Source organism: Schistocerca piceifrons, chromosome X (genome assembly GCF_021461385.2).
Source record: "Schistocerca piceifrons isolate TAMUIC-IGC-003096 chromosome X, iqSchPice1.1, whole genome shotgun sequence".
Taxonomy (NCBI): Eukaryota; Metazoa; Arthropoda; class Insecta; order Orthoptera; family Acrididae; genus Schistocerca; species Schistocerca piceifrons.
Genome location: NC_060149.1, coordinates 642,573,773 through 642,592,424, shown reverse-complemented (window position 1 = coordinate 642,592,424; position 18,652 = coordinate 642,573,773).

The following is an 18,652-nucleotide window of genomic DNA, read 5'->3' as shown; positions in this document are numbered from 1 at the left end:
CCATACGTCTGCGATGATGACTTCCAGAGAGGGGTCCGTGAGATGTGGAGTGTTTGGTTTCCATAAAGGGCGCGAAAGATGAACCCGCTGCGGGACGTGGTTAAAAGTCATGGAAACAGCACAGTGATCAGTGAAACTGGCAGGAATTACATCAATCGATAGAATCTGACTACATATGGGGGCAGATTAATAAAAGCGGTCCAATCGGCCACTTTAAGTAGCTGTAAAAAACGTAAACAGCACCAATGTAGGATATCTGCAAACCCATGCATCCTGGAGATGCAAGGACGTCACCATATCATTAAGTTCACGACAAAATGTATAATATGGGGTCTGATCAACACGGCGTAAGACACAGTTAAAATCGCCCCCTAACAAAACCTTGTGCGGGTTCCGTCGGAGTAAATAAACAACTTCTTCCTTATAAAACCGCGCGCGATCGGATGAACGACGGGATCCAGACGGAGCGTAAAGAAAAATTAAGGTGAGGTCATAAAAACTACAGCCTATACCGCGACCATCATCTAGCGTTTCGAAGCCCGTCAGCGGGATTCCATCTCGATAAAGCAAAGCCATACCGGTAGAATTCTCAGGCGCGACATTGAAAATCATAGAAGACCCAGGAAGACAAAACACATCAAATAATACCTCTTGTAAACACACGATATCAGCTTGGGAATCGTAAATAAACTGGCGTAACGCAGCAAGCCGTAATTGGGAACGTATCCTATTAACACTGAAGGTTATAAATGTATACGCCTGCATCCGTTAACACATGTTAGTTCAATGAAACAACATTAAGGAAAAAGCACTATAACGTCGGTCTCTCCCCAACGTCCGGAGGCGGGGAAAAGAAGATATAATGCTAGTCCTCCCCACCTGACGCCGAGGAATCCACGCTTTTCTTTTTACGATGCGTCGCGGCTCGGGCAGGTTGAAAACGCTGTTTCACACCACTCCGTGAAAACATACACTCTTGATGTGGAGGGGTTGGGGGCACGTCAAGCTCCGATTTGACAGAGGAGCCATCGTCACAGCGCTTATCGGAAATCGGGGAACACAACTCAGAACGACCAACAGCAACATCAGGTACAGAAGAGACAGGTAATGCAGTACCGATGTCAGGTGCCATCTCCTGAACATCAGGAAGAGAACCCGTGGAATCCTGTTGCTCGACCGTCTCAGCGGGGAGGAGGGGTGGTACTCCACTAAAACACTGTAAAGGCTGGCCAGCAGGCGACGTCTCTGCGGGAACAACAGAACCCACAGGAACCGTCACGTCGACGGGTGAAGTGGGGTACGCAGATTGAAGGCACATTTCAGCATCGACAGAAGCAGCTACATCCTCTCTGGTAATACTGGAATCACAATTAACATCAGTAGACAACGCATTACCGTCAGAAGGTGCACCCTCTGTCAACGCCGTGTCAGAAGAACGAGACTGGAGTGGGGCGTCCTCGAACTCTGTACCGTCCTCAGTCCGCCGGCGTTTGACGTGCGCTGCAGGAGCCGTTGTCCCCTCGTCGACAGAGGCCGCACTGGTACGCGTCGGTAACGGTCTGTGGAAATTCGCGAGGAGTAGAGGGAAATATTGCCCCTACATCGCTTAAAGCGGGAGACTGGCTGACAGCTGACTGCGAAGTTACTATGTCCGCTAACGTTAAAGGAAGACGTTTTTGATAAGACGACGTCAGAACAGTAGCACGGCGCGGACAATCAGATCTGAGATGACCGCTTTAGTTACAGAGAAAACAAGTTCCTTCTTGCCCTGTGTACGTAACATGGATTCAGTAACCACAAACAGTTAAGTGGGAAGGAATATTCTTTTTAACGCACATGTCCACAGTATGGATACCATTATAACACTGGAAGCGATGTTGTGCTGACTAGCGTTCCCATCGGATATGCTGTATGACTCCAAACGGAAGCAACGCTGTTTTAAGAAATGAATCGTCCACTTCAGGAGGAAGGTTATAAATTCTAACCGGAGTATACCCGAGTGCCGCATTTTCAAGGAGGACTTGGCTAACGGAACCATCGCAATGTGTAAACAACACTTTAGAACCAACCCGGGAGAGAAGTCTTTCTACTTGGTTCAAAAAATGGTTCAAATGGCTCTGAACACTATGCGACTTAACTTCTGAGGTCATCAGTCGCCTAGAACTTAGAACTAATTAAACCTAACTAACCTAAGGACATCACACAGATCCATGCCCGAGGCAGGATTCGAACCCGTGACCGTAGCGGTCACTCGGCTCCAGACTGCAGCGCCTAGAACCGCACAGCCAATCCAGCCGGCCAGTCTTTCAACTTGAACAGGATCATAAAACTTCACAAAGAATGCATACAAATCAGAACCAAAGTAAGCAGTACCTCTTTGCTCAGGTGTAACACGGAGAACCTCAGCCAACCAATTGTGAATTTCTAAGGAGCCTGGTTGAACACGACACGTACTCTTGTCAAAACTGAAAAGAACAGTAGTTCGCCGAGGAACAGATTTAGGAGACTCGACAGACACCATGGCGCGGGCAGAAAACACCGCCGCCGAGAGGAAAACATTAATAAACTCCGCTACGCAACTACGATGTGACTCCGGCCGATACACCAACAAGACTGAATAGCTTCGACACAAGCGGCGCTGCGGCACAGGCGGAAGCTAACGAAAACCTACTCGCTAGACGAGCAAGGCGACACTCAACAAATAGACCACCAACAAACCACCAAATCCTCTTCTCTGTGACTCACTTTTCTATCATTACACCGATGGGGCACACTCAATGAGAATTCTGACACACAGGCTCCCTGTAGCGGTTTGTAGCATGTTCAGTACATTCATTTACTTGGTTGACCGAATCGCCATGAACTAGCTGCCTCAGCTATCCAGTGCGACATACGGAGAGGAGGCGTGGGGTTTGGTTAATGTGCAGCGTTTTCTCCTACCACTTGTGTCAAACATTCTTCCATCACAATTACAGTTTCCCACAAAATATATATGAATAAAACACTTACCTAGTTACTTTGTGACAAAAGATTATTTCAGTGCAATAAAAAGTCTTTGGAAATCAACTTTGCCCACCTGTCACGAAAAGTAAGATAACAAACACTTTGCACCTCGAAATCGATTGCATCTATGTGCAGTCTTGTGATCATACAAGTATAATTTCATGAATTGCACGAGAATGTAGAAAAATGTTGGTGTGAATGGGAGCTGTAAGAAACACAGTTAACTAATTAATCTGTACCACATAATAATCAATTCATCTGAAAATTCAGAAGAGCAGAAACTAAAAAATATGCTCATTAAGACAGAAACTAAAGTGCAGATGCGGGCACTGTGCAGATCTGCGCTCTTTCATCTTCAGATCTATACAAATAATGTATACCAACCAGCGTATTCATTGCATTGTTTTGCCTTCTGATGATGAGCTGCATCCACAATCATGAGCCTGATTGTTTCTTTATATCCTTCCATCTACTATCTTTGTATGTTATTGTTCGGTGTTCAAAAAGCAAAATATTATGCGTGCTCCCACGAGGCATTAAAACGAGGTCGCAAGAAGGCTAACGAATTATAATCAAAATACAGTGAGACGCCAATTTGTCTGTCGACATGGTGTTAAGTCGACAGAAATAGTTGGGTGTTATTGCCTGCCTCACCGGCATCTCGTTGTCGTCTTCTCTTATTGAGATTTTCGTATTACCCTGAACACAAGACGCCGAGATAAATGTGTATAATCTCCCTGACGAAACATCCCACATTCCATTTTTTCCGTATTCACAACATGTTCAAGTGGCTCAAATGGCTCTGAGCACTACGGGACTTAATATCTGAGGTCATCAGTTGTTGTTCGTTTGGTTGGGTTGGGGTTGTTTTGGGGAAGGAGACCAGACAGCGAGGTCATCGGTCTCATCGGATTAAGGAAGGACGGGGAAGGAAGTCGGCCGTGTCCTTTGAAAGGAACCATCCCGGCATTTGCCTGGAGCGATTTTGGAAAATCACGGAAAACGTAGATCAGGATGGCTGGACGCGGGATTGAACCGTCGTCCTCCCGAATGCGAGTCCAGTGAGCTAGCCACTGCGCCACCTCGCTCCGTGGCCCGTTTATGTCAGGCATATTGTATACAGAGGTGGAAGAGAGAGCACCACTAAATTCTACAATCCGTATGCATTGCATACACACAGAAATTACTGTTACAGTGTAGTTATGGAGCCCAATGAGTCAATTGCGTATTTTCCGCTGAGAAAGAGCACATTGTAGAAGCGAATATTAAATTTGAACTAATGTTGCGAAAATTTTAAACTTGTATAGCTTAGAATGAAAATCTTTCTGTTTATTGCAAAGGAAAACAATTGATTTTCTAAAATATTCTCTGTCATACACAACTTGAAACAGGTCACGTCGACCAAATCATATGGAAGATTTGACAGCGACGTATATCGGAAGGCAGTAAGATCCCCTGGCTATTGGTTTGGCAGTATTCGACAGCCATTTCTAGGCGCAAGTAAATCAAGAAAGGCAGCGAGTTTTTGTTATCAAGTAATGTCTTCATCAATTACTTTAGTTTTAAGGTGATCTACGATTAATTGGTGATGTTTGATATTAACATGAAAAGATTCCGTAGACAGGGAAGGAACCTGTTCTTGGGCAACTACTTCTATAATGACCAAAAGGCCTTAAATGATCTTCAAGCACATGTGTTCCGGCAGCGGTATGAAGAAAATGATAGTAATAATGACGGTAATAATCGAACTATCCGGTAACTTCACACTTTCTCGAACTAAGAAATTTGCTGAATTAGTGAAGGCTATGATGTCTAGAAGAGTCTTTACATCCTGCTGACATGAAAATAGCATAATTTCCAAGTCAGAATCTTGCTTCTACTTAACCATTTAATAGACTCGCGTGTTTTCCACCGTGACTAATTTTGTAAGCAAGCATATCATCCGTTACAGCACACTCCTTGGGCTGGGAAATGTGGCCACAATGGTCTGGTGGAACAAACTATCACAAGTGCAATGCGTGGGCTCAGGCATTTACTTTTAAGAGGCACAAACAGATTTACATTTCCTCTGATAACCTCAAGAGAAAGACGTTATAATTCAGAATCCGCATTAAACATATTTGACGGTAGTGTCTGTTCCCGAAAGAACAGTTACCGTCGATGACCATGCAGCTTTGCTAGAAATGAAATGATAATTAAATGGTCACCCTAGCTGCAAGCAGGCGTTGATACACTTCATTGGGGACATGTTGAAAATGTGTGCCCCGACCGGGACTCGAACCCGGGATCTCCTGCTTACATGGCAGACGCTCATGCTCAGATGGATAGAGCGTCTGCCATGTAAGCAGGAGATCCCGGGTTCGAGTCTCGGTCGGGGCACACATTTTCAACATGTCCCCAACGAAGTGTATCAACGCCTGCTTGCAGCTAGGGTGTCCATTTAACTACCATTTCAAATCCACATTAAACATCACGTTCCTTCATTCCCAACTGGGCAGAGCCGGTTTACGTTGGGAAATGACATAGGTAGAGGTCATCGTAAACATAAATACTGTCGCCAGTAAACTTACTTACATTAGAAAATTTTATTTTGATTGATGAATCGATAGCCATTTAAAGGAACAGGGCTCTTATTTTACTTGTACTTGATTGAACTAGAGACGTTGAAAACTTTGGTGCTGTAGTGTGATTCGAATTCGTATCTTCTCTTTCGAGGATCTGAATCTCTCGGAACAGTATAGTTCAATCATTTCGTTCCTTTTCCCAAGACTGCAATCTTCTCTAGGTCTCCTCCAAATGTAAGTATGTGGGTCCGAATCCTGATCCAGTACAAAAATATTCATAATTTCATTTCAAGTCCTATCACGTGCACACCGGCCTGCTAGTGAAAATTAACGTCCATTTTTAACGTCTGTTCAAGTGTTGCCAACAATTTCTGGTCAAACACGCACACATCTTACTGTTGGTGAGTAAGCAATTGATACTTAAGCTATATTCGTGGACGATAAAGAAGAACGATAGGAGTGCGGATCGATTGTCGCTCAGGCACAAAAATTTGTATCCTTATTTTAGATTCAAACACCTAGCAGCTGGTAAGAAAAACAGATACGTAACATTTGATTTTACTTAGTTAACAATCCGATTACGTGTTGGATTCATATGTCTGTCACAGAACTTCACATCATTGGCTTCACCCTTAAATACATACACACTTTGTTACTTCTGAATTGAGGTATATTAGACATCTTTCCTGATTAGTTAACAGGGATGAAAGGGTCTTGATAGGAGTCCCCGTCTATTACAAAAATTGTCGTCTTTTATTTTCAAGTTTAGATTTGGTTACTGATATTGGCGAAAATTTCGGTAATTCATGACCCTTCATGGCTAGACAGCAATAAGATATGATTAGATTAGATTAGATTAATACTTGTTCCATAGATCATGAATACTACATTTCGTAATGATGTGGAACGTGTCATTTTGATGAAATATTTCTTTTCATGCCAGTATTCAATTTCTTTACATCAATTTTTTACCCTCTCTCTCTCATTTTTTTTTATTTTTATCTCTCTCTCTCTCTCTTCTCTCTTCTCTCTTCTCTCTCTCTCTCTCTCTCTCTCTCTCTCTCTCTCTCTCTCTCTCACACACACACACACACACACACACACACACACGCATTGTGTTTTTATTTTTATTTGTTTGTTTTGCTCGACTATCGGCGAGGCACGAAAACGTCCGTGAATGAGTTTTTTAGTTTTGAGTACAGTTACGAAAGAAATATAAAAACAACGATGAAAGTTACTAATTTATTATGCTTGGTTAGCAGTCAGTTCTGAGTATTATTTGTAACTACGCTCCAGTCCCTAAACCTACTTACAGAAATGCGAATCAGACACATTACGTATTTCAGGCCGTAGCAGCCGCGTCTTTGAGACGCCAGCTATGGTCACTTCCCAGCCCTCTGTAGGATCACATCGGTTCGTCTTCTTCCTGGTGGTACTGTAACTGAGATTTGGCAACAAGGCAAGGTATGTTCGACACACTGTGACCGACGAGTTACTTCCAGGTGTGCACGGAATTAAGTCTCAAAGTTCACTTGATTTTTCCTGTCATTTCCGTTGAATAATCTGAGGTATTATCGCTTGAGGTGTAAAAGAAGATTGTAAATTTACGATTTTCAGCCCAGTAAAGTCGTTGCACGTGGAAATCGCAACTAATTTCGTCCTTTAAATAGCGGTTTGCGAGTTCTAGCCCCTATTGCACTTGTAAAAGGAAGGCGTAACACATACCTCTTGGCTAGCTCTGTGGTGACGTGCTGACCTGTGGAAAAGCGTCTGTTATGGTTCGCGGTTCCACTTAAGCTGGCTGTAAAGTTTTCATCCCTTCTCTGAAAGAGTCACAAGCAGTCAGATCAAAAATCGATAAGCAAATCGCAAAAAATACTTTCAGCTCAAAGTGCAATGGTGAAAAACTTACAATGCTGCACAACAGGTAACGCCTCGTTCCGCTGATGACAGGCAAATTTTGGGTTTCCAGGAATACATGACTTTTTTTATGAAATGCCACATTTGCATACCTGTTAAGTATGATACAGCATACCAATTAAACACAGACCCAATCGAAATCTAAGTGAGTAGCATTTTACTAATTCGTGCCGATAGAGGCAAGCTTGTCTACAGATACTTAGTTTTATTAAAACAGACTTTCATCGTAAGGTTGTCGTGGGTAGTCTTATTTCATTTCTTATAATACAGTGCACAATTTTCGTAAGGTTTCTTTTAGTGTTGTTAAAACAATACTAAACATGAGAGAGAAATTAATCATCAACGATATATGCGAATTCTCTGATGTTATCTGTAACAGTCTGACAATGCACATGCAGTTTATTGATTACGTGCATGTAGAAAACTTGTTCTGATTTAAAGCTGTCAAACAAGATTTGAAGAAGAATAAAATGTCACTACCAGACGACAGCTAATGTAGAAAATACTTTTCTGACTATTTTGGCATGATATGCTCTCCCCATACATAATACAAAAGCTTCGAGATGCATCTGCTGCCTGGCCGTCTATTAAATCTGAAAAGAACACAACGTTGCATAAGTTAGCCCTTTTTCCACATGCGACTATTTTGGATTGAGAAGTGAAGGGAATTATGTTCAAAGTTCCGTTAAATTGATAATTTCAGCAGACAGCAGAATTGCGTTTTAAAAAAATGTAGCAGCGAATGTAATAGAACTCGCGATGTCTTATCTACAGTGGGTGACACCGTTACGCTACTACCTGTCATGTAGCTACAGCACCTCCAGAAGTCAACAACAGTTCCTCCAGAATTTCCGCATTCCACAGTGGAGGAGGAGGAGATTAGTGTTTAACGTCCCGTCGACAACGAGGTCATTAGAGACGGAGCGCAAGCTCGGGTGAGGGAAGGATGGGGAAGGAAATCGGCCGTGCCCTTTCAAAGGAACCATCCCGGCATTTGCCTGAAGCGATTTAGGGAAATCACGGAAAACCTAAATCAGGATGGCCGGAGACGGGATTGAACCGTCGTCCTCCCGAATGCGAGTCCAGTGTCTAACCACTGCGCCACCTCGCTCGGTCATTCCACAGTGCTGTGCGACAATGCATATAGTCGGACGTACACTTCTGAGAGACAGACAGTTACAGCTTTTCTTTTGCACTGCACGACGGTTTCAACAAACAGATAGCGCAATAGAGTAGCTCAAATGGAAATAAACCCTTCCTATTTAAATTTCTGCATCCGACACTGTTGGCAGTTCTGTGTAGATGGCAGTTACGTTATTTTATTTCGGTGATTACAAAATAGAGTCGAATGTATGCAATGGATAGCCGAGGCAGCTAGTTCATGGCGATTCGGTCAACTAAGTAAATGAACGTACTGAACATGCTACAAACGACTACAGGGAGCCTGTGTGTCAGAATTCTCATTGAGTGTGCCTCATCTGTGTTATGATAGAAAAGTGAGTCACAGAGAAGAGGATTTGGTGGTCTGTTGGTGGTCTATTGGACTGATGATTGGGAGACTATCGTGACGTCGTCGCCTTCGCGGCTGCATGCCGCCTCCGGGGGACGATGGTTGCAGTAGATTTCGATCGTGCTTTTGATCGCGTGGATCATGTGTACCTCGAGGCGGTGATGAACAGGATGGGTGTCTTGCCATTATTGACCACTGCTGTGGTGTGGCTGTTGCATGGCGCCAGATCAGCGATGGTGGTCAACGGAGGGAGAACTGAGTATTTTAAGGTCTTAAGATCAGTGAGACAGGGTTGCCCCTTGTCGATCCTCCTTTATGCGATCGCCTTAGAACCGTGCCTCGCAGGCCTTCGCCGCCATCTTACCGGGATCTCCCTACGGCATTTATCATTCAAATGCAGAGCTTACGCGGATGACATTGTGTTCCTCGTGCGGAATAAGGGGGAGACTCAAACAGCACTGGATTGGCTACAGACGTATGGAATGGCAGCTGGAAGTGTGGTCAACTACCGGAAATCACAGTTCATGCATGTGGGGCGTGGACTTGAACTCGGAACGTAAGGACCCTTACCTGCGGTGCAAATCCTCCGCTGCTTGGGTATCACCTTTCATAAGGAGACAGCGGGAGCAGCTGCAGACAACTACCGAAGGCTGTTACTCAAAGTCCGCACGGCAGTACGACTAAATGCCCTACGGTCAATGGATATGCTGCAGCGAGTGTTACTCGTCAACCTTTATCTCGCGACCATGATATGCCACCTGACACACCTTCTCCCCTTGACGCGCACGATCGCTATGAGGATTCTGGCGGCTTTTGGGTACTATGTATGCCTGGGACAGCTCTTTAAGGTACAGTACAACACGCTTACCCTCCCAGCGCGAGAGGGGGGCGTTGGTTTAGTGAACGTGCACCAGAACGCGTGCCATGTATATTTATACTATGCTCAAACGGCGGTGCAACAGGAATCACTCGCTTACGGGGACGATCATCGGAGAACTAGTACCAACATCGCATCTTCCTCCAGTCAGTGTCGGCCATATATCGCCCTCGTCAACGTTTGTGCGCACCTTCATCGTGGAACACAGTTACGTTCGAGAGCGTTTACCGACGACCCGACAGTCGACATCTAAGGACGTGTACTATCTGCTTCTTCGACAGATTGCCCGGAATAGGGTGGAATGGAAACATCCAGCTGTTAATTGGCACGTGGTGTGGTGCACGGTATACCACCCCCACCTACCTACATCAGTCAGATCAACATGGTACATTGTCGTGAACCGAAAATACCCTACGAATTATAAAAAGTACGCAATACATTTGGCGGATTCGCCCTTGTGTCAGCAATGCGGCGTGCTGGATAGGGACGACCATCGGCTGGTCTGCGGCGAGGCATTGGCTGTCTGGACTCTCGCAAGAAAGATAATAGCGTTCATGCGGCGTACTATCTATACAGCAGTCTCTTCTAACATAGTATTTTTTCCAGAGGAAACGTATTTTCCGCGTCGTAAGACGAACACAGTGGCGTGGATCACAGGTATGACGGTCCATTATATCTACAGAGACACACGTCAGAACGTACTGAACGTCCTGAATTACTGGCAATACTTGCAAGATGGACACACAAAACTATTACGGCTACAAAAGTACAGGGATTGGTATGACAATTTCCTAGTAACGGTTTTTGAGGACCCGCCATATACTTGGGGTGTGCCGGGTGCGCGAAGATAAGCGGCGGTGCTGTGTTGTGAAACCGACCAAGTAAAGTGATCAGCTAAGGACACTGTGCGAGTATGCGACCTAGGAAAAACTAACGCTTGAACAGTTAGCAAATGGATGCACCTCAAATTTTGTTTTGATATCTACACTCCTGGAAATTGAAATAAGAACACCGTGAATTCATTGTCCCAGGAAGGGGAAACTTTATTGACACATTCCTGGGGTCAGATACATCACATGATCACACTGACAGAACCACAGGCACATAGACACAGGCAACAGAGCATGCACAATGTCGGCACTAGTACAGTGTATATCCACCTTTCGCAGCAATGCAGGCTGCTATTCTCCCATGGAGACGATCGTACAGATGCTGGATGTAGTCCTGTGGAACGGCTTGCCATGCCATTTCCACCTGGCGCCTCAGTTGGACCAGCGTTCGTGCTGGACTTGCAGACCGCGTGAGACGACGCTTCATCCAGTCCCAAACATGCTCACTGGGGGACAGATCCGGAGATCTTGCTGGCCAGGGTAGTTGACTTACACCTTCTAGAGCACGTTGGGTGGCACGGGATACATGCGGACGTGCATTGTCCTGTTGGAACAGCAAGTTCCCTTGCCGGTCTAGGAATGGTAGAACGATGGGTTCGATGACGGTTTGGATGTACCGTGCATTATTCAGTGTCCCCTCGACGATCACCAGTGGTATCCGGCCAGTGTAGGAGATCGCTCCCCACACCATGATGCAGGGTGTTGGCCCTGTGTGCCTCGGTCGTATGCAGTCCTGATTGTGGCGCTCACCTGCACGGCGCCAAACACGCATACGACCATCATTGGCACCAAGGCAGAAGCGACTCTCATCGCTGAAGACGACACGTCTCCATTCGTCCCTCCATTCACGCCTGTCGCGACACTACTGGAGGTGGGCTGCACGATGTTGGGGCGTGAGCGGAAGACGGCCTAACGGTGTGCGGGACCGTAGCCCAGCTTCATGGAGACGGTTGCGAATGGTCCTCGCCGATACCCCAGGAGCAACAGTGTCCCTAATTTGCTGGGAAGTGGCGGTGCGGTCCCCTACGGCACTGCGTAGGATCCTACGGTCTTGGCGTGCATCCGTGCGTCGCTGCGGTCCGGTCCCGGGTCGACGGGCACGTGCACCTTCCGCCGACCACTGGCGACAACATCGATGTACTATGGAGACCTCACGCCCCACGTGTTGAGCAATTCGGCGGTACGTCCACCCGGCCTCCCGCATGCCCACTATACGCCCTCGCTCAAAGTCCGTCAACTGCACATACGGTTCACGTCCACGCTGTCGCGGCATGCTACCAGTGTTAAAGACTGCGATGGAGCTCCGTATGCCACGGCAAACTGGCTGACACTGACGGCGGCGGTGCACAAATGCTGCGCAGCTAGCGCCATTCGACGGCCAACACCGCGGTTCCTGGTGTGTCCGATGTGCCGTGCGTGTGATCATTGCTTGTATAGCCCTCTCGCAGTGTCCGGAGCAAGTATGGTGGGTCTGACACACCGGTGTCAATGTGTTCTTTTTTCCATTTCCAGGAGTGTATAAATACTTTTCTTTAGGGTGCCGGAGGGGCTCCACTTTAATTTTGTTGTTATTTCATGCTGCATGGTAGGACGGCAGCGAGGTTCCTTCCAGGAAGTAATATGTTTATTTTGTGAATAATAAATGTTTCTGTTTCTCCTAGCTTCCTTAAAATAAAAAAAAAAGTGGTCAGCGAGGAAAAAAGCGATCTTCCAAACAAAAAAAAAATCAGTTCTAAAAAAATATGATAGGTTCATATACTGACGGTCTAGGTTCGATTCCAACTTCTGCCGATACGTTTTGATAGGGAGAGACTGATTCTATTCGCTTCTGGCTACGCCAAGTGAAGAAGGTATAATGGCATTGTGGTCTAAAGTTCACATTAAACATGATATTCCTTCTCTACTAAGTAGACGTTAGGTTGAACCACAATACAGTCAGGAGTGGCGACATGTAGAACTCTGTATCCAGTATCCTTTCTTATACTGGTTATTTATTTCTAGTGACGAAGCAAACGCTATGAAGGGTCACAGGACACTTATTCCATCTTTTATTTGAGCTTCTGTATGCCGATAAAATTGGTTCTGAACTGGAAATGCAACTCAGACTGTCCTTAACGTGGAATTTGATAACTTCGTGACAACACAGATCGACTACAATTTGTTGTTTGTTTAGAACTGCAGATTCCTCAACAGCTCAACATATTGAGCGTCGCCGGCCGGAGTGGCCGAGCGGTTATAGGCGCTTCAGTCTGGAACCGCGCGACTGCTACGGTCGCAGGTTCGAATCCTGCCTCGGGCATGGATGTGTGTGATGTCCTTAGGTTAGTTAGGTTTAAGTAGTTCTAAGTTCTAGGGGACTGATGACCACAGCAGTTAAGTCCCATAGTGCTCAGAGCCATTTGAACCATTTTTATTGAGCGTCAATGGGTTCGAATCCTGGCCCGGCACTAAGGTTTTTATTATGAATTATCAAGCTCTAGCATGAGAACACCTATCTGCTGGTGGATAATAATTTTGATTTTTAATGCATTTTCAGTCGTTGTCAACACTGACGATATCTGACGTTTTTGACTCCCAGTGAGACATATAACTGTTTGTGAGATCACTGTAAGTTCAAGGATGTTATTCCGAGCTGCTGCTTGTGTGTAGTCAACAACGATATGTATAGGGTTCGATTCCCAGTCAGCACTGAACTCTTCGTCATATTATTCCTAGTTCAAACATGCTCACATGTCGCTGCTGGTGTAACAAACCCACATTTAACGTTCGTTTTCTCTACAATATAACAGCGATAGGTGCCGGGTTGGAGTCCTGGGAAGGAAAAAATTGATGTTTCGTCTCGTCACTTCAGTTAAAACATCTAGCTACTGCCGAGAAAATCCGATATGTCACAGTTGATTGTGCTTCGATAATAATCCGATTAGGTTCTGGGTTCGAATCCCTGTCCAACAAAAAGCTTTACCTCACAGCATTTCTGGTAAGTTACTTGTGAAGAAGCAATATTTAACATCTCTCGTAGTTCGTTAACAGGGACAATAGATGCTGGGTAGGAATTCGCGTCCGTTAAAAATGTTTACGTTATGTAATTTAAAGTTTATATTTGCTAACTGATACTGTTTAAAATCGAGGTATATCACTCTCTGTATGTCTAGTCGGGAATGACTGTTAGTTTCCGTCAGTCAGTAAATCTTAGTCTGCATGACCTGGGTTTGGTTCCATATGCAGAACGAGACGGTTCGTCGTCTCATTTGAAGTTCATACATATTCTCAACTAGCTGCTCGTGAATAACTTACATTTTTAATGTCATTTTGTTTTAAATAACAAGTACAGTATGTTACTTTGAAGAGGAAATCATGAATACGACGAACTTACTACGTGCATTACCTATCTGACGTAATAATGAGAGTGGTAACATTTCAGGTATGTCATTTATTGCAATAAATGTGAGCTTACAAGCCTTATGGACAGTCTTATCTGTGATAAGGTGTTCCCTGATATTTCTAGTATCGTGGTATTACTTTACATCTTGAGTTATTGCGATACAGAGCAGTGTTTTCTAGTGGTGACTTATTGGAACCATTTTCAATAGTCAAACGACTGTACCAAGGAGCGATTAGAGGACCCGCTAGACAGCTGCGTGATGTGGGTTGCATGCGAATCAGGCGAAATGCTATTCATGTCTTTCGAGTACTTCTGAGCATGACTGTACATGCGTAAACATATCGAATTTTCTCATTGAAAGCCTCTAAACCAATGTGGCAGACGTATGGCATACACAAATGATGTACATGTGGATATGCTTCTGGTGCTTGGTGCATCTGATTACCGGGCTGGTGTTCTCGTTCGTGAATATGCTGCTAGATATCCTCGTCGACGCCATCCAGATGAAAATGTGTTTCGTCGTCTGAAGCTGAGCCTTCAGGAGTAAGTTTCTCTATTTCCCCCAAATTTCTTCCTGTGGGGACACCTGAAGGAGCATGTGCACTCTACTCCACTGACGAATGTGGAAGAATTGATAGCACGTGTTCATGCAGCTTTGCTGCGAAGGGTCCAGAGCTGTATGATCCAGCGGGTTGCGCTATGTTTGGACGTGCAGGGAGGTCGGTTTGAGCATCTGTTGTTCTGAGGACAACGTATTCTGTTGTGAAAGGCATTCAGTCATTAATATGGACATTATTATTGTCACTGGTTGCTAATTTGCTACATCTGAGCGCTCATATTATATGTAATAGAAATGACAAGTAGATGTTGTGTTATTATACTGTACTATCATCTTTAGAATCTCGAAATTGATATTCTTTTTATAGTTACTGTGTCCTATGCCAAGTCATATGTTTCAACTGCCTATTTCTTATTTGTCAGCGCTACAAAATGTTGTAAATTTAGGAAACATGTCACCTAAGAAACGGTGTGTATTACAGTACGAAATGTCAGAAAGAAATTAGCAAATAAAAAAAATGCCCCCCAACGCAGAATCGAACCATCGACCTCCTGCCAACTGTACAGCGTAACTAATATGTGCTGACAGAGGTAGTTATCGTACATATGGTTACAGTGTTGCCAGATTGCCACTCTTTAATGTTCTTTTGCTGCCAAATGTACTCGCCGGCATGTGAGGAGTCGCGCTGCGAAGTCCGAGTGCACGAATTTCACTTCACCCTGTATATCCTGGATGGACGAAAGATGTGCTTGTCAACTTGAAGAATTTCAATTGGTTAACATACCGTCCAACTTGCTTGTTGTTGACTGAACCCAACGCAACGAATTAAACTTGTGGATTGAGGTTTCCCGTAAGATACTTCTGGGGCTTCTTCATAAAGTTTTGACAGGAATCTTTAAAGATATTATTTTCTCTCTTAAATTTGTGAGGCAGTTTTAAATTTTCGGTCAAATCGTGAGCCAACTTTTGAAATTCAGTCTTGGCTAGCGACATTAACATTGACTCTAAATCTCTCATGTGTGCTACAAGCATTTCTTCGAAATTTTCGTCAAATGATGGCTCGAAAAACTCCATCAGAGGTGTTTCAGACGTCTGCATATTCCCTACTACTGATTTTTATCTCCTTTGCAATGTAGCGCTAGAAACACGATTGGCTTAGCCCTTTCGGTCATTTCACCTTCCGCAACACTTGAAACCACTGATTTCATTGCGGGCTCAGACTACTCCCCTCGACCTTCTCTGGCATCCTTCTTCTTGAACCTTGGCCTATTGTTCTAAAAACAAAACAAAACAAGAAATTTATGTACTATCCAGCTTTTTTATGGCCCATACTATCTAACTCACATTTCTCACCGAAACGTGGTGGAAGCTGAAACCGGGTTGAGAGAGCGGGATTTCATTTTTAGAATACAATCTAAATTAGACTACTTAAATATTAATATTAGTATGACAATATTACTTCTTACCTTCAAAATCGGGAACTGATGTTTAAAATTACAATGTTCATAAGCTTTCACAAGCAGTAACAAATACAGCGTACTTGTGACACAAATCAACATTTGCATCACTGGAGTTCCAGCAAATGCCCGATATCTGCACTTTGTGTCAAGCACTGCATGCGCCCGCTATCTAGCGGCAAAGCCGAGAAACACCTAGTACCCCCTCATTCCCGCCGGTCCATATTATAGTTGAATCGCCACGTGCAAAACGGGCCTGAAGTCAGAATCCACCACATTTCGAGAAAACTAATAAAAACGTAATTACACTTTAACCATTGTTTCTAGTGAAATAAATATCAGTAGTGCATAATATTTGTGTAAATATTAGTTTTTGTTTCACAAGGTGAAAAAATAAGAATTGTGCACATAAAATAAACTTAAGCTTCGATGACAGAGGTCCTTTTAGCACGTTTCGGAGTTTCGTATATTAGATACTGTTTTTTTCTCCTAATAAATACATTCAACAGTGGCTTTAATAACAACCAGTAATAACGAATTTCTGCCACAATAAGTTTTTAATCCTCGCTGGAATTTATAATGAGCTACCAACCTCTCATGCTTTCTAAGAGCACTTTTGATTATGCTGAAATCTCTGTCACACTGGAGAAAGGAATACTTCCTGACAGGTTAATAGGGTTAAATGTTCTAAGACAGGTTACAGTCAGCTCGACAAACGTGATTTATGTTCTGTCCTCCCAAGTCCTCGGACTATAAGTGTAATACAGTACCTGATGAAGGAACACTTTGCAGGAACTTACAGAGGATAGTATATACTTCATTAGGCCCTTGTTTTCCAGTGTCTTCATGATATTCTTACACATGTGCATTATTTTTTGATGTCATGAATACAAAATATATCAGCTGTCATCTGCCGGAGATAAAATGTATCCTGGACAGAGTTCTATAAATTTTAACATTATGCATGTAGGAAAAACTAATAGTAGATACATGGGGCTCGTCTTTTCTTTTCGCTTCTTCTGTAAGCTTAGTACAAAATTTTTGGGCCCGTCTTTTGTGAACCATTAGCTCTCGAGTTAAGGTGAGGGCTTCTCAATTTCACGTTCACCTCCTCATATACGCTGTACCAGTCTGTTTGAGGATGTCTGAAGTGCAAATTGAAACAGTCCATGAAAAATTATGCATAAGCTCACCTTTACCCCGGGATGTTTCTCTTTAAAGAACTTATGCATCTATAGTACGTTAAGTCTGCCATCTAAATATTCTATGTAATTGCCAGCGTAATGACTTTCTTAGACCGGAAAACATCCAATGTGTTGTCAGGTAGGTTCTCTTGTTTTTAATGGAAGAGCTCCCTCGACACGCTAGAAGAGCTTGAGTAACTGATTGAAGTCCTTATACTGCAGTAACCAAGCATCTGAGTGAGTGCCTTCTAGCATTAAAGGGTGCATCTACCCTTCAGCAACATGTCAGTGTGCTTAACTCCATTTTGGATATTTCCTGACTGAGGCCCCGTTAGCATGTGGCTATTCAGTTGGAGTCACGAACAATGGCGATCGAGTTAAGGCTTGTTCTGTGCAACAACGTTACACGTTCTCCTGCAGCCAATGAACGTACAGTAGTGTTCTGAGTTCTCTGCTATGAATGTCGTAGTCAATGCGAGCATTAAACGTGATCGTAGGGAGTTATTTAGTGAATTTTTATTCCGTTTGTTGCGAGTTGTCATCGCTGATGGTGATGGTAAGCGACAAATTATACATACGCATATGAGAGATATAATTTGCAGGATACACGTTTTCTTCAAGCGCAAAGCACGTGTGTTCAAGTACCGAAATAGTCGCTTGGAAAGGGCTACACTGAAACCACCGTCCGCGCCTCTAACTGCGCGAACCGCCACCGTTTGTGAATCTGACTGTAACTTCCGTTCCCCCACACATAATTAGGGTTACTGTAAATATAATTGGCCTCCTTTCCAGGATGACTTGGCCTTAGCGACATGATAATAGACGCAGTATACACTGAGTTTCATACAGTGAAACGAGGGCCACATCTTGGGCGACATCTCACCACTTTCCTGGCACAAGGAGTCACGACTGACTGGCACAAGGTAGCTGTGTCGAGCAGCACGCTGAGGGTAAGCGCTTGCTAAAATCATTCGGTCACTAACCTCTACGAGTTTAATGAGCACGGCACGCGTCTCCAGTATTCTCGTATCTGCGCCTGGCCATCCAATGATTCAAATGACCCTGAGCAATATGGGACTTAACTTCTGAGGTCATCAGTCCCCTAGAAGTTAGAACTACTTAAACCTAGCTAACCTAAGGACATCACACACATCCATGCCCGAGGCAGGATTTGAACCTGCGACCGTAGCGGTCGCGCGGTTCCAGACTGTAGCGCCTAGAACCGCGCGGCCACTCTGGCCTGGTCATCCAGATTTAGGTTTTCCGTGACTTCCCTAAGTCCCTCAAGGCAATTGACAAGATGTTT